Source organism: Ursus americanus, chromosome 6 (genome assembly GCF_024610735.1).
Source record: "Ursus americanus isolate L20-20 chromosome 6, mUrsAme1.1.p, whole genome shotgun sequence".
Taxonomy (NCBI): domain Eukaryota; kingdom Metazoa; phylum Chordata; class Mammalia; order Carnivora; family Ursidae; genus Ursus; species Ursus americanus.
Window position 1 is genome coordinate 30,173,646 of NC_142132.1, and position 17,149 is coordinate 30,190,794.

Sequence of the window (17,149 nt, forward strand, 5' to 3'; positions counted from 1 at the left end):
CTCTTTGACCCAGCATTTCAACTGTGGTGATGTCAGCTCAGTCCCCGCCATATCTCCCTAGCCTTCCCTGTTGTCATTCTTACCCCCTCCCAGTCCAGAGGGCTCATGCCCTGTTTGAGTCCCTTGAACAGCTCAGCACTCCCCCATGTCCTCTGTGTCAAGGATGGTCTTCTAACTTGATCTGCTGGGCTGTTCCCACTTCCTCCTCCAGCCCATCTGCACATTCTCTGCCCACCTGCTACCCAGGCTTTCAGATCCCAGAGCTTGCAGATGCCCTCTGGCCTCAGGCCTTCATCCAGAAGCTCTCCCAACCCCAGGCCCCCACCCAGATGTACCTACTCGTCATCCCATGGCAGGTTGAACATCATCTCATGGCAGCTTTCTTGCGCTCCCAGCATCCTACATGGTTCCTTCACAGCTCTCACTACTTTTGGTAATTATAAACTCTGATGATTCTTTGTTTTTCACTGATGTCTGCCTCCCCTACTAGACCATGGTCTCCTTGAGGGCAGGGACTGTGTCCGTGTGACTCACTGTCGCATCCCAGAGCCAGCACAGAGGCTGGCACATAGGAGGCATTCATTATCTAAAGGACAGATTCGTATAAGAGGAGGGCATGTGTTGGAAAAGTCTTGGATGAAAGAAGTGTATGATCTGGGAAAACCCTGAATGGTTTCCTGAGAACACACAGTTGGAAATGTTAGGGGGGCCAGATCACAGGAGGCCTTGTTGGCCATATTAAGGGGGCTGGTTCAGATTGTTCAGATCCAGAGAACCATGGAAGGTGGCAAATGGCGGAGTGATGTGTGTGCCAGGCAGCCCCTTTGGCTGTCTCCATGGTGGCAGGGGGAGAGCTGGGGGCCGGGAGGTCAGATGCGCCGGCGCCACAGTCCCAATTAGGCTCCTGAGGGCTTGAGCTGGGCTCATGGCAATGATGATGGGATATAGGAATGGAGTCAGCATTTGTGGCAATTAATCTAACGTAGCAGCTCTTGGCTCGTCTTCCCTGAAAAAACAGTATGTCTGTACGAGAGAGATGGGAGTGGAACCCCAGAGGGCCTGAGTGTGTTCTACAGACACATCCTTTGATCACAAAGAGATTTTCGCAAATGGTCCCTCCAGAGGTGGCCACCAGGACATGATTAGACAACCCAGAGGCTTGGGGCAGGGGCAGGGCCCTTGTCCCTATGGCCAGGAGCTATGGGGACCGCAGAGCCTGGCAATGGTGAATGGAAAGTTGGCTTGTTATGCAGTAAATCTCTCTCCAGCACTCCTTCATTTAGGGTTTGATGCGGAGCCAGCGGAAGGAGCCTGGGAGACCCTGGAGCCTGAGAAGCCCCTGGAGCCTCAGCCGGAGCCAGGAAGGGGCTGCCGAGAGCTGGGTGTGTGCCATCCACCAGGAACAGGCTGCCCTGGGACCTGCTATACTCGTGCTGTCCCAACGCATGCGTCACACTTGCGCTCCATCCCCTAGGAGGCTTGTAATTGGTCGCAGAGATGGAGAGCAGAGCCGCCAGTCCTCCTAGCTCTCCTCACAGTAAGTCGCTGTGGGCGTGAGGTGACTGGGAAGACGCCAAGGGAAAACCTATGTAATAGCTACCCTAGACTGAATGCTTACTGCATGGCTGGGGTCTGGCTTTCCAATGCTATGCATTCAATCAGACTAGGCTCTTTCTTTCTCTCCCATTGCGCTCTGTGTTTGTCCTTTAGCACACTTAGCGGAGCTGTAACAGAGATATTCATTCCCGTGTTTGTTTATTTAATATCTGTCTTTCCTGCTCGACTGTAAACTCCACGAGGGCAGGGCTTGGGTCTCATTATCCGTAACTGCAGCCCTAGCACCTCCAAAGCTGCCTGACTCATAGCTGGTGTGCACGAAGTGTGTGCTGGATGCGTGAATGACCCTCACCGCAGTCCGGCCAAGCAGGTGCTGCCACTCTGCTTAGTTCAGCACAGGCAAACTAAGGCATAGAGAGGTTGGAGTGGCCAAGCCCAGAACACAAAGGTGGCACTCAGGATCCAGACATACGGTGAAGGCATGGGGCCCAAGTTTGGCTGATAAAACTCAAACCGAGGAAAGTGAGACCCTTGTCCTTTTTGGCCCTTGACCGTTGGGATGCGAGACCAAGGTTGCTGGTGGCCATGATTCCAGCCTCGCAGGGAGCGGGTCTGAGGCATAGTGTCAGAGAGAAGCAAAGACGAGAGGGAGATGGGGTCTGAGTTCCTGGATCCGGCCATCCCTCTGCTTTGTAGTTGGGAACGGAGCCAGTCCATGCCTCTTAAGCTTAGGCTGGCCTGGCTCCCACCTATTATACTTGTAATGGAGAGTTCTGACCAACATGGTGGTCAAACCCATATGCTCTGCTGGTGTGGTGGCAGGAGAGCCGACGACCTGGGTTTTGGTTCCAAGTCCACCAGCACTCGGTATGTGACAGAGCAAGTTCTCCTCCACCCCTGGGTCTCAGCTTCCTCAGCTGTAGGATGGGCACGATCAATTCCAGCTCCAGGCAGGAGTGGGAAGTGTGCGAGAGGAATACTCAGTGCCTGCTCTCCTGCAATTGCTCAGGAAGTGTTGGCTGCCTGTGCCGCCCCTCTAGGTGGCTTTTGGCTGCACGGGAGAGAAAACTCATCAGAGGACAGCTTCAACAATGAAGGCTTGTGTCTCCGTAATAGACCAGGGCCGGTTCCGGGGCGCTGGATTCAGGAGCTCAACGGAGTCGTCAAGGACCTAGGCTCTTCCTGTCTTTCAGCCTGCCATTCTCAGAGTGTCGTCCATTTTCCTCAAGGTCCTGAGGTGGCCGCCCCGGCTACAGTCATCACAACGTAGGCCTGAGGAGGAGGTGTTTCTTGTTTATCTCCCCTTGTAAGAGTGAGGACCTAGCCTAGCAGCTTCCCAGCAGACTTCCCCTCAAGTGCCATCAGCTAAAATGGTCATATGCCCTTTGTTAAATCAGCATCTATGAGAGGAATAAAGTACCCCCACCCCAGGGATCTGGGGCATGGGACTGAACAAAATTGGTTATGTCGGTGAGGAGGAAGGGGAGAATGGCTGTTGGCGGTGTCTGCCGTGTTTGTCCGCTGAGGTGCCCCAGCTGTCTCCCACGGTGCCTGGCCCTAGTAGGTGCTCAGTAAGTACTCACCAAACAACTCTGTGAGCCCTCTGCTCCAGCGTTACAGCAGAGTGGGAGGACGAGGTTCGGCGATGGAGCTTCTTCAGATGACTGGCTCCGTGTCTTTCCTCCTGACTTTGGGGAAGTACCCAAACTCACTGGCTTGACCGGGATGCGGGTGGGGGACTGCAGGGTGGGGGTTTGGCTCAGTGGGGCCAGAGGGGCCAGGCTTCCATGGCTGCTTCAGTTCAAGGACACAGTCTAGGTCCACCCCATTTGGTCTGGAGGCTGTGAGGGGCAGGCAGACACGAGAAATGGTGGGGAGCAGTGAAGAGAGGAGATGTGGCTCCTGCAGGGAAGGCCCTAGGGGCTGCGGCGGTGGCAGCCTCCCGTGGGCTACGACATGTACATGGGGGAAATATGCTCCTTTTTTACTCTAGTATTTAGCTCATTCTGTGTATCTTCACTGAGCACCTGCGATGTGCCAGCATGTGCTAAAAGCTGGTGAGTACTCAATGGTCAGGAACACTGGCATGGCGCCTGTCCTCTTGGAGCTTCTAGTCTAGTGGGGGAGGCAGATCCTAGTCAAACAATCATAGAAGGAAATTTAAAGGATGGCCATGGTAGTGATGAGGAGAGGCATGTGGCATGAGCCTCCAGGGGGAGATGGCAGGGAGAGGGAGACAGGGGAATGACTTGTGATGTGCTTAGAAGGTGAAGTCCATGTGTCGTGGAGAGGGGTCAGTAGTGAGGTGAGGAAAAAGGAAGAGTATAGGGCGCCCCTCAGGTTTCTGGCTCAACGAATTGGATAGACACTGCTGCTGTTCAGAGAGGTAGAAGACACTGGAAGAGGATCAGGCTGGAGGAGAGGGGCAGGGGAGCTCATGAATTGGGTTTTCAGTCATGTTCGGTTCGAGGTATGAACTCAGCCGGTCTGGAAGCAGCAAGACTTCTCAAGCTCTCCCATCTCCAGGACATGGGAAAGATCGGTAGATGAATGGATTCCCTTCTTCCCTGTTTTTCCTCCCTGGCCTTGTGAGCCTGGGGCTGTGTCCTTACGTGAAATAAGGACAAGCACTGAGCACTTACCCTGAGCCAGGCTCTCTTCTTAAAGACTTGACATATTTCAGCTTATTGAGGCCCTGTACCAACCCTATAGAATAAATACTGTTACAAACCCTCACTTCACCTGTGGGGAAACAGAGGCCCAGAGATCCTGAGTAGCCTGTTGTGTGAGGTCAGGTGGCAAAGCCCAGATCTGGATCCAGGCGATCTGAACAGGAGCTGCGTTCTTACTCACTGCGCCACGGCATCGTCCCGGGCACGCTCGGGGCTGTGTTCGAGTGAGCATCAGGGACTCCGCACTGGGACATTCATCACCGCAGGCTGACAGAAAGCTGTTCCAATCCTGACCCTGTGATGGCACATTATGGTGGCACAAAGATTTTAGCAGAATTCACATTAGAGAATTTGGGAACCAGAAAATGAAACGTGACAGCTGACAACAAAGGTGTCTGAGTCTTAACTTTGTGCCCTTGTGTGGGGGAGACCCTGAGTTGTCATGCTGCTGAGGCCGGTTCCCTGTGACCCCTGGCAGAGTTCGGCTGTTTTAGCTCTGTGAGAAAGTCCCCAGGGACAGAGGTGTGAGCAGGACCGGGGGTTCAGAGGCAGGGAGGAGACACGGTACAGATGGGGCTTTGCACAAGTATTCAGCCAGGGAGAGGTGAAGAGGAGCTGGTAGGCCCAGCTTCAGGCTGCCTCACTCCCAACTTCTCCTCTCTTAATTCAGATGAAGTGGTTGTTTTAACGGAATATGTTGGCTGACAGTCAGGATTGTAGCAGCTTTCTTTCTTCTCAGGTTTTTTTTCCTCCCCTTACTTTTAAATTATACTTGAAACAGATACAGAAAACCACAGAAGACAAATGCATAGTGAATTTTTATAAGGCGACCACTCTGGAAAATCAGCACCTAGATCAACCAGCCTCTCTGTGCTCTGTCCCAAAGGCACCTCCTTTCCTCTCCCCCAAAAGTAGCTCCCCTTCCTGACTTCTGTGGTAATCACTGCCTCGCATCTCCCTATGACTTTACCACCCAAGAGCACCTTCTTAAACTCGTCATTTAGTCTTACCCACTTTTAAAAAAATTAGTAGTAAAAATTGTAGTAAAAAACACACAGCATAAAATTCACCATCTTCACCATTTTAAGTGTACAAGCGTACAGTTCAGTGGTGTGAGGTACATTCACGTTGCGCAGCCATCACCACCATGCACCTCCAAAACTTCTTCATCTTGCCAAACTAGAACTCTGTACCCACTGAACAACTCCCAGTCCCTCTTCCCTCACGCCTGGGAACCTCCATTCTACTTTCTGTCTCTATGAGTTTGATTACCTCATGTAAGTGGAATCGCACGGTATTTGTCTTTTCGTGACTGGCTTTTTTCACTCAGTATTAATGTCCTCAAGCTTCATCCACATTGCTGCACGTGACAGGATGTCCTTCCTTTTTAAGGCTGAATTATATTCCGCTGCATGTATAGACCACATTTTGTTTATTCGTTCATCTGTGGATGGATACTTGAGTTGCTTTTACCTCTTGGCTATTGTGAATGATGCTGCTATGAACATGGGTGTGTAGTTACCTACTTTTTTATTTGATATGTCTTTAAAGTCTTTTTAACCCAAAGATTCTCCCTCCATCCCTTTTCCCCTCTGCTAATTATATGTTGACGATCCCAGGGCATTGGACCAGTTGACCTTCCCCAGTCCGGATTTTGCTGACTGCATATTGGTGATGCATGCATTTCAGCATCTGTATTTCCAATAAATGGGTAGTAGGATACAGAGGCCTGATCAATTCAGGCTGTGATTTTTTGGCAACTGTAAGTGGTGGTGTGTTCTTTCAACAAAAGGTGCACGCAGAGTTGTGTTGTCATTTTGTGAGTGTGCACGTAAGGGGTGATGTTAACAGCAGCTGATATTCAATGCCTGGATCCATTAATTAATTTATGGGTACAAAATGGTGGTGTTGTAGTTTGCTCACTCCTTTTTCATTAATTAGTTTCAGCAACTTTCTTAACAGTTAACCAATGGAGACAAACCGTACTGCAACCAATGTAATACTGCTTTGGTGTGTTTTAGATATTTGTCTTCTGATACGATTTTGTTTGAAGAAAGAGTCCACTGCTTTGAAAACAATAAAAGAGCAGAGAACTTCTGGGTAATGATAACTGATTGAATATGTCCATTTTCACTCTCTTAAAATTCTACTAAATTGACAGAAAAAGGATATTTTGAAGGTTCAAGATCCGTAAAGACAGAGAAAAGAGAAGAGGGATAGCAGCAACACAATTGTGGACCTGGTGTGAAGGGTTTGGCATCCTCTGAGAGCTCCCTGAGAAAAACGTACGTGAGAAGTCAGCATTTTGAGACCTTTAATGTATGAAAATGTCTTTATTGTACCTTCACATTTGATTCATAGTTTGGCTGCGTATGGGATTCTTTTTTTTTTTTCTTTTTAAAGATTTTATTTACTTATTTGACAGAGATAGAGACAGCCAGCGAGAGAGGGAACACAAGCAGGGGGAGTGGGAGAGGAAGAAGCAGGCTCATAGCGGAGGAGCCTGATGTGGGGCTTGATGTGGGGCTCGATCCCACAACGCTGGGATCACGCCCTGAGCCGAAGGCAGACACTTAACCGCTGTGCCACCCAGGCACCCCTGCGTATGGGATTCTAAGTTGGGAACCCTCTTCCTTCACAGTTTGCCGTCTGTGCTCCAGTGTTGTTGCTGTTGAGAGAACCGAGACCATTCTAATCCCTAGTTCTTTGTAGGTGATGTTATTTTTACTATTTCTGGAAGCTTGTGGGATCTTCTTTGTGATCTCAGGATGCTGAAATGCCACAGTGGCTTAACTAGGTGTGGATTTATTTTCATACATGGTGGAGATAAATTCCAAAATGACCAGTTGTGAGAGGTGAAAGTTGGTAGCTCTCCGGAGGAGAAATGGTGGTGGTGGTGGTGGTGGTAGGGGGTGGGGACACCTGCCATTTTCATAACTAATCTTACAGAATAATTTGACCATATCGGTGCATGTATAGCTTTGATGTAAAAATAACAACTTAAAGGAAAAGACAAAGAAGGAGCATGGGCTTAGGAGGAAGGCAGACCTGGGTGTGAATCCTGAATCCCTGGCTTGGTTAACAGAAGGTTTGTGGGTCATGCAACATCTCTGAGCTCTAAGCCTCAGTTTTCTTACTTCAGATGGGGGTGGGTATTCCCACTCTGTCCAGATCACATGGTTGTCTGATGGAGGATGGAGGGGATTTTGTAAGCTGTGAAGAGTGAGCTCACAGGCAGTTAGCATCCCTAACGAGACCTGACGTGGAGGCTGTGTTTCCAGCTGTTAGGAGACTTTGCACAAATCAAGAGGTTGTCATTCCCTGCAGTGCAGCCTTTTCTTTTATCCCTCTCTGTTCCCTGCTACCAGAGAAAAAAGCCAATTGGTTCTACATGGTAACATGGGCCCCTGTCAAACTGTAGCCTTTGCCAGGCCCCAGTGTTACCTGCGGTGCTGAGTTCATCACCTCGCCCTGGGATAGCCGTGTGTCCCTCGCGCTCTCATTCTCCAGCTTCCGAAGGCATTTCCTCCTGGGAACTGTATCTGGAAGGCAGGGATGTTGCCACCAGTCAGCGAGTAGAAGCCAGGCTTCCCCAAACATGGCTAAACGAATCGAAGATGATGGCGTATCTTAATTAAGGTGCTTGTGTACGCACAGGAGGAGATGCTCGTGGTTTCTGATTCGGAGCCACCTGGCCAGAGTGCTGGATTGTGAACGGTTCTGAAGCCGAGCTCAGCGAGAAGGAGTTGGTGGTTAATCAGTATCGATGGACGAGGGAGGGGATAAGGGCAGCCTGCCAACCATGTACTTGTCATCCCTGAAAGAAAAGTTCTTTTCCTTTTTCCTTGGGGCATAACCTTCCTAAAATACATTAAATTGAAGTGTACCACTTGGTGTCTTTTTACACACACACATGTTACTACCATCTAGATCAAATAGAGTATTTCCAGACGCCCGGAAGAATTTGAGTCACTCCTCTCTCAGAGACAACCATTATTTTCACCTCTATCAGCATAGATTAGTTTTGCTTGTGTTTTACTTCATATAAACGGAATTAAACAATAGGAGTGCTAGTGTCAGGCTTCTTTCACTCGGCAGACTGCCTCTGTGATTTATTCCTGTTCTTGCCCATTATTCCATTGTATGGATACCCTACAATTTGTTTATCTATTTCCCTGTTGATGAGCGCTGGAGCCCTTTCCAAGTTGGGGCAATTATGAATGAGGCTGCTAGAACTCCTTTTGTGCGTGTCTTTTGGTGGACTAAACCCCTCGGTCTGTTGGGCATTGTTCTGGACTGAGTGTTTATATCCCCCCAGATTCATGTATCGAAGCCCTAACCCCTAGTGTGATGGTATTAGGAGGCGGAGCCTTTTGGAGGTGATTAGGTTAAGATGAGGACCTGCCGGGGAGCCCCAGGATGGGATTTGTGTCTCTGTAACAAGAGGAGGAAGCTGCAGACCTTCCTCTCTTTGCTGTGTGAGGATACAGCAAGAAGGCAGCTGTCTGCCAGCCAGGGAAAGGGACCTGGGCATTCAGGCACCTTGATCTTGGACTTCCCAGCCTCTAAAATGATGAAAAGTAAATGCGTGTTGTTCAAGGCACCCCCACTTTATCCAGCCTGTGGTAGTTTGTTATAGCCGCAGAGGTAAGACGGTAATGCATCTCTATCTGCATCTCTGTCTGTAGTTCTATCTCTACCTCCAGTTCTACCTAGAAGAGAACTGGCTGGTTCATAGCGTAGGTGAATGTTTAGCTGGATTTCTATTCACAAAGCACTGAATTGCATCAAACGTAAACTCAGTCTCTGTTCACATCAAACATGGTGCCGGGCTCCCAGTCCACAGGGAGCTGTTGGACTCTGACGCTGAGCCTGGACATCAATTTAGCACAGTCCTTAAAAGTAAACATTTATACAACCAGGCAGCTTGTTCTCTAACCTTCCACTATTTTAATATTTTTATAATATTTCATATTTTCAATCGCATAATTGAACTTCGGTTTTCTGCAAGCTTGAACAAATCTGGAATTCCCTCTAATTCTTTCTTGATTTTTCAGGGGCTTGTCTAGGTTTGTTTTGCCAGATGTCAAATCTTCAGCTCTCTTTAATTGTCCTAGAACAGATCTTGCCTGTATCTGCTGGAAAAAGCCTTGGGATACTTCCCCGTTCCATTGATCAGTTCTCTATGCCTGGAAATTATGATTTTTTTCCATCCAGAAGGCAATAATTTCTCTAAAAAAATGACCTCCTTTAGCTTTAACTCTGCTTTTTGAAATAATAGCTCGCTGTATGTACCATTTATATTGAATGTTTATTACGTTTGCTCACTAAATACCTCTGGCTGTAGAAAAATCCTGACTTACAAACTTGGGTCTGATTTTAACAAAGATCACACTTCTTGTTTCAGCAATGCAGAGCCTTGTTCATGGTGGATGCACAATATTTATTGAACAAACTTAATGAAAATCATTTAAGAAAACATTACACAGAACTGTAACTAGAGGCTGTGGAACGTTCCTTCCAGGTCTAAGGTTTTAAGGCAAAGCCCTCAGGTGGTTTCCTCACCCTAAGCCCCTGGCGTGGACAGCTGGAGGAAGGGGTAAGGAAGTAATTTTCACAGCAGAATGGAGTGGAGCTGCCTGGGCAGCGGTCCAGGGCCCTGGTCGGGCACATTTATCCAGCCGCCAGCTGCCCTGGCTCTGGACTGTCATTATAACTGGATTTCTAAATTCTGTCTTTCCTCAAGGATTGAGGACCTGAGTTTTCAGCTCCCGTTCCAGTTCCTTATGGTTTTACAGACATTTATTGAGCATCCGCTGGGCCCCAGGTACCGGGTGAGGTGCTAGACCGCAAACATGAACAGTGCGCAAGCCGTTAGATAGCCAATAAGCTCTGTGGCCCTGGGTTAGTTATTTCTCCTCTAGGGGCTCTACTTCCTGATCTGTAAAATGGGGCTGAAGTGGGGAGATTGCAGGGTTTATCTCTGGAGAATCATTCAGCTGTGCTACGCCGGGGTGCTATGCATCTGTCCTCACAGAAGGAAACAGGACAGGGTGGCTGCAGTCACTGGACGGATCACAGAGCTGGACCATTTCGGCGCTTCCCTGGGTACAGTCCGCCCTCAGCTCCTCGCAGATGGTGCCTGAAACCTCCCAGATGAACTCTGCTCCGCGCCCATCCCCATTTGTCCAGAGGCGCTGTCCTGATATATCCAACAAAAGTGCTTGTTTTGCGTGCTTTTGGAGGCCCCCCCGCCCTTAGCGGACACCGCCCACCCCAGGGGCGGGTCCAGAAGGCCCCACCCCGCCGTCGCGCGTCCTCGCTGCCCTGACCCGTCTCTCCCTCTCCCGGAACGCGCAACAGCACCCCATCAGTGTCCTGCCAGGCGGAGCCTGTGGGGAGCAAGTGTCTGCGAACCTGCTCAGGACCCTGCGTTCTGGGACGCTCCCCTGGCCGCCCAGGGCCAGTTGATGAATGTTCATTGAAGATGAGAGACGCTCCAAGGACCCAACCTGCCTTGGCAGAAGCCCAAAGCAACTTAATAGTTGATTTTAAAAATTCTGCCCTGCCTGAAAACCCTCCAAGCCTCCTCCAACCCCACCCCCTCCCCCCACCCCGATTCCTCAATGCCATTTAAATACTGCGTCGGTTGTTTCCCATCTGCGGTCAGTCATTTACACCGTTGTCAGGCCTTTGCAGGGCTGGGCCTGGGTCTGGGAGTGGAGCCCTGGCCCCACCAGCTGGATACCCCGGCAAGCAGTTCGCCCTGAGGCTCAGACTTCTGTCTGTAAATAGGAAGAGAGCGCCTCCCTTGCAGCATTACCTACAGACGATTCATGTCATATGAAATCTTCAGCAGACAGTTTTGCTGTTGCGGAGTGCCGTAAAATGGGTTAAAGGTGTGACGTCTGGAGTCACAACGCCTGGGTTCAATCCCCTGTCCCTGTCGTGGGTGACGGTGAGCAGCTTATTTACCTCTGGGCAGGAGTCGCTTATTGTTAGTGATAACTACTGTTTTCATCATTTTTTGGGCCCATCCTGGGCAGCTGGTGAGACCAGTGATTGGACAGGCATTCTGGAGCACAGCCTCTCCCTTAACTGCACCATCACTTATTATTTTTTATTGTGGTATCTATCTATCATCTATCTATCTATCTATCTATCTATCTATCTATCTATCTATCTATCATGTATCTCCATTTTAACCATTTTTAAGTGTACAATTCAGTGGCATTAATTAGTTTCGCAGTGCCATGCAACATTACCCCTATTTTCTTTCTTTTATAAGATTTTATTTATTTATTTGATAGAGAGAGAGACAGCCGGCGAGAGAGGGAACACAGGCAGGGGGAGTGGGAGAGGAAGAAGCAGGCTCCCAGCAGAGGAGCCTGATGTGGGGCTCAATCCCAGGACTCTGGCATCATGCCCTGAGCGGAAGACAGATGCTTAACGACTGAGCTACCCAGGCGCCCCAGCCACCCAGACGCCCCAATCACCCCTATTTTCAAACAAACTCACTCTGTGCCTGTTAAGCAATAACTCCCCATTCCTCCCGCCCTCTGGCCCCTGGTGACTTCTAATCTATTTTCTGTCTCTGAGTTTGCCTATTCTAGATATTTCATATAAGCCATACTTATTTTTAAAGCTTCCTTCGCAGATTTATAACAGCTCTTCAATGCAGGGGTGTAAAATGTATTATTCAGAATTTAGTTTGCTCATAAAATAATTAAATTTGGAATATTAAGTTTAGTGGTAATTTTATTCAGGCAATAATTATAAATCTAGTGATTACATCTTTATTTCTAAAGTAATGGGTTTTTTTTTGTTATGCCTTTTTATTGTAGAAAATATGGAAAATATAAAAGAGGATAAAAGAAGAGGCTATCCCAATAATGTTAATGTTTGGTAAGTTTTTTTTTTTTTTAATTAGATTTACAATTACTCAACATAGTACTGGAAGTCCTAGTCACAGCAATCAAACAAGAAAGAGAAATAAAAGGCATCCAAATTGGTAAGGTAGAAGTAAAACTCTCACTATTCGCAGATGACGTAATATATAGAAAACCCTAAACACTCCACCAAAAAACTATTATAACTAATAAATGAATTCAGTAAATTTGCAGGATACAAAATCAATATATAGAAATCTGTGCATTTCTTCTATACACTATTTCTTCTAGTCCTAACAGTGAACTAGCAAAAAGAGAAATTTAAAAAAATCTCATTTACAGTTGCATCAAAAAGAACAAAATACCTATGAATAAATTTAACCAAGAGGGTGAAAAATCTGTACTCTGAAAACTATATGACATTAATGAAAGAAATTGAAGATGATGCAAATAAATGGAAAGATATACCATGCTTATGGATTGGAAGAATATTATTAAAATGTCTATACTATCCAAAGCAATCTATAGATCAATGCAATCTCTTTCAAAATGCCAGTATTTTTTGCAGAACTAGAACAAATAATCCTAAAATTTGTATGGAACAAAATACTCTGAATAGCCAAAGAAGAACAAAACTGGAGGTATCACAATCCCAGATTTCAAGAAGCTATAGTAATCAAAATAGTAGATACTAGTACAAAAATAGACACATAGATCAATAGAATAGAATAGAGCAACCAGAAATAAACCCACATTTATATGGCCAATTAATCTGTGACAAAGGAGGCAAGAATATGCAATGGGAAAGAGACAGTCTCTTCAACAAATGGTTCTGCGAAAACTGGACAGCTACATGCAAAAGAATGAAACTGGATGAGTTCCTTATACCATACACAAAAATAAACTCAAAATGGGGGTGCCTGGGTGGCTCAGTCAGTTAAGTTTCCAACTCTTGATTTTGCTCAGGTCATAATCTCAGGGTTGTGAGATGGAGCCCCACATCAGGCTCCGCACTGGGTGTGGAGCCTGCTTAGAATTCTCTCTCTCCCTCTTCCTCTGCCCCTCTCCAACCCCTGCTCTCTCTCTCTCTCTCCCTCTTTCTCTCTCAAATAAATAAAAACTCAAAATGGATTAAAGACCTACATGTAAGACCTGAAACCATAAAACTAAAGAAAACATAGGCAATAAACTCAGACATCAGCCTCAGCAATATCTTCCCAGATCTGTCTCCCCCAGACAAGGGAAACAAAAGCAAAATAAATAATTGGGATTACATCAAACTAAAATGCTTTTTGAATAACAAAGGAAAATATCAACAAAATGAAAAGGTAACCTACTGAATGGGAGAAGATATTTGTAAATGATATATCTGATAAGGGGTTGATACCCAAAAAATATAAAGAAATCATACAACTCAACACCAAAAGAACAAATAATCTGATTTAAAAATGGGCAGAGGACCGGAATAGACATTTTTCCAAAGAAGACATACAGATGGCCAACAGATACATGAGACATACTCAGTATCACTAATCATCAGGAAAATGGAAATCAAAACACAGTGAGATACCACGCCACACCAGTCCAAATGGTTAGTACCAAAAAGAAAAGAACAAGTGTTGGTGAGGATATGGAGAAAAAAGAACCCATATGCACTGTTGGTGAGAATGTAAACTGGTGCAGTTACTATGAAAAACAGTGGAAGTTCCTCAAAAAATTAAAAATAGAAATACCACACCATCCAGTAATTCCATTTCTGGGTATTTACCAAAGAAAACAAAAAAACAAATTCAAAAAATATATTCACCCTGTGTTTATTGCAGCATTATTTACCATAGCTGAGGTATGGAAGCAATCCAAGTGTCCATCAATAGATGAATAAAGAAGATGCCATATGTATATATACATAGATATATGAATGGAATATTATTCAGCCATAAAAACAAATGAAATCTTGCCATTGATGGCAACATGGATGGACCTAGAAGGTATTATGCTAAGTGAAATAAGTCAGACAGAGAAAGACAAATACCATATGATTTCACTTATATGTGGAATCTAAAAAACAAATGAACAAACAAAAGAAAGAGAAACAGACTCATAAATACAGAGAACAAACTGGTGGTTGCCAGAGCGGAATAGATGAAATAGGTGAAGGGCATTAAGAGGTACAAACTTCTAGTTATAAAATAAATCATGAGGGTGAAAAGTACAGTATAGGGAATATAGTCAATAATATTGTCATAACTTTGTATAGTGATAGGCAAATACACACCATGGTGAGCATTTTGTAATGTATATAATTGTCAAATTCAGATGTTGTACATCTGAAACTAAAATAATATTATGTCAACTGTACTCCAATTAAAAAAAAGTTCATGTTATCTGCAAAAAATTAGATTGACATTAAATTCATTGCTGTTTCTAGACTATCACCTGTTAAACTTGGGACTTTGCCAGTTTGAGAAGGACTGCCACATTTGAGGTTAGAAGATCCCTGTACTCTCGGATGGCAAGGAAAGTTCTGAGGGTATCAGGTCTTTGTGTGGGTTATGTTGCCAAGCAGACCCAGAGGGCACTCATTTGTAGCACTAAGGAAAAAGGAGAGGAGGGAATCCTCTAAAATTAACCATATAATGTTTATCAAAAAGAACTTCCTCTAGATAGACCTTTTCTCCACGCCGTCATTATTACCAGTTTTTAAAAAAATTAAATTCAGAAAATTTAAAAACTTTCTTAAAAAAATGAACACACTTACCATGCGTAAGCACAGCATAAGGCACTTTCATATGTACCTTTCATTCAATTCCACTCCCTCTCCAGGAGGTAGAGCTTAACCCCATTTTACATCCTGCCTCTGCCACTCAAACGTTGTGAGACCTTGGGCAAGTTACTAAACCTCTCTGTGCTTCCAGCTTCTGGTTTATAAAAATAGTACCTACCTCATAAATTTGTAGGGAAGACTAAATGATTTAATATGTAAAACTCTTGAAATAGTATAAACCTTTAGAATGTATAGGCACAGTGGAAGTTTCTGGTTAGCTGTTAACAAACGATACCCCTGAAGCTTGGGGGGATTAATGAGCTCCCTGGTGACAATTTCTGTCATCTTCTTGGATTTTGGAGAGGATAGAGAATACTTCCGCCTTTTCATGTCTGGATTTGGGTACATGATGTGCTTTGAAGCAGGACTGTTTCTCTCCCACATGCCACAGGAGGCGCAGGGGCTGAATCAGAGGATGAGTAGAGTAGAGAAATGGATCATGTCTCACTCCTCAGCTTAAACCCCCAAGATGGCTTCCCATTCCCCTTGGGATTTGACCCAACTCCTCAACAGATCTACTCTTCAAGATCTGTCCCCCTCTGACCACCACTTCAGTCTCATCTCCATCCTGGAAAAGCTACTCCCAGTCATGCCAAAGGCTCTGTGCCTATTTTTGCCTCTGGGCCTTCTCCTACCCCATTCCCAGATCAACCTTCGGGAATGAAGGACTTTCCCCCAGCTTCTGGAAATGCTGCCTGAAGATGGTCCTCAGCAGTCAGTCCTCTCTGGGGTTTGCCCTTAGCTGAGAAACTGCCTCACACAGGGTTACACCTCCCTTCAGGAGCAGCCTTGGTCCAGTGACTGGTCAATGCCATGGGACAAAGGCCCTGCACTATCGCCACAACTTGGGACACTGCAAAGCGTTCTCTATTCAGAGCTTTCTGTAGAGCTTATTAAGCCTGCTATTGAAATGACATCGTAGATCAGCATCGCCTCTGTGCAATCTTTGCCCTTTCCCTCCCTCCCACAACCTTGATCCTGAGAACATTCCCTAATAAATGCTCTGTAGGCTCTTCTTCATCCCAAAGACTCCTCCCAGGAACCCAGCCTGGGCCCTGTGCTGACTCTTCCCATCTATCCAGTGGCTCATTACACCCAGGGGTCTCAGCCTGGCCTCCGGTTCCCTCAGCATCCAGCTCTCCCCCCAACACCCTAACTCACTGCTCCCTGGGGAATTCTCTTTCTAGCTAAATATGACTCTTCATTGCCCTGATTTTGACAGGAGATCTGCCTTTTTTGCACCTTTATTCTCAAGATACACCTCTCCTGAATGAGCCCCTGTGTTTCAGTAAACAGATATTTATTCAGCATTTTCCACGTTCCAGTCCCTAAAGTAGGCATTAGGAAACAAGATGATGGCAACCTGCCCTCGTGGAGCTCCAGCCTAGGAGGGAGGAGACACATTAGATAAACAAGTGATTACAAATGACAGTATCAGTGCTCTGAAGGTGGCATGGGAGCCAGGAGTTTGCATGACAGGGGAGAGGGTGGGCTCAACCCAGGATCAGGGAAGGCTTCCCTGAGGAGGTGCTGCTTAGGATGAGGAGGACTAAGCCAGGTTGAGAACAGCAGAAAGAGCATGCTGGCATAGGGACTGTCCTATGCAAGGAGTGTGAGGTGCTTTATAAAGTGAGAGAAGCCCCGTGTGGCTGAGGCCCCTTCCTCTCTGGCCAATTTCATGGTACTTGTCAGAGTCAAGTGGCTGTTTGCTTGGCAGTATCTTCCTAGCATGCTGGGAGTGTTTAAAGGGTACAGAGTGTTGTTAAAAATCTTTTACACACTTTGTTTCTGTGCAGGATGGAGTAATGGGCCAAATTTACCCTTCCACCTTAAACAACTAAAAAAACAAAAAAATGAAGCAACTGTTTTCAGACATTGGACAACTAGTAATGTGGGGTGGTGATTCCTTTGAGAGGAAAAACAAGTATGGTGAAGATTATAATTGACCTGGCTTATAGGCTAGAGAGTTTCCAGGCCACAGAGCAAGAGGGGCCCCGAGGTGGAACCCAGCATGAAGCTGAGTTGAAGAGTTGAAGCTAAGAGTTTGGGAGGCCAAGGTGGCTAGAGTTCTCGGGAGAAGGGAGAACAACTTGCTGCAGAAAGAGAGAGAGAGCAGCCAGGGATTTGCAGATGGTTTCTGCCTGTGATCCATCCCACTCCCAGTCTTCAGCTGAGCACCAATCAGGGCATACTGTAAACTACCTGAA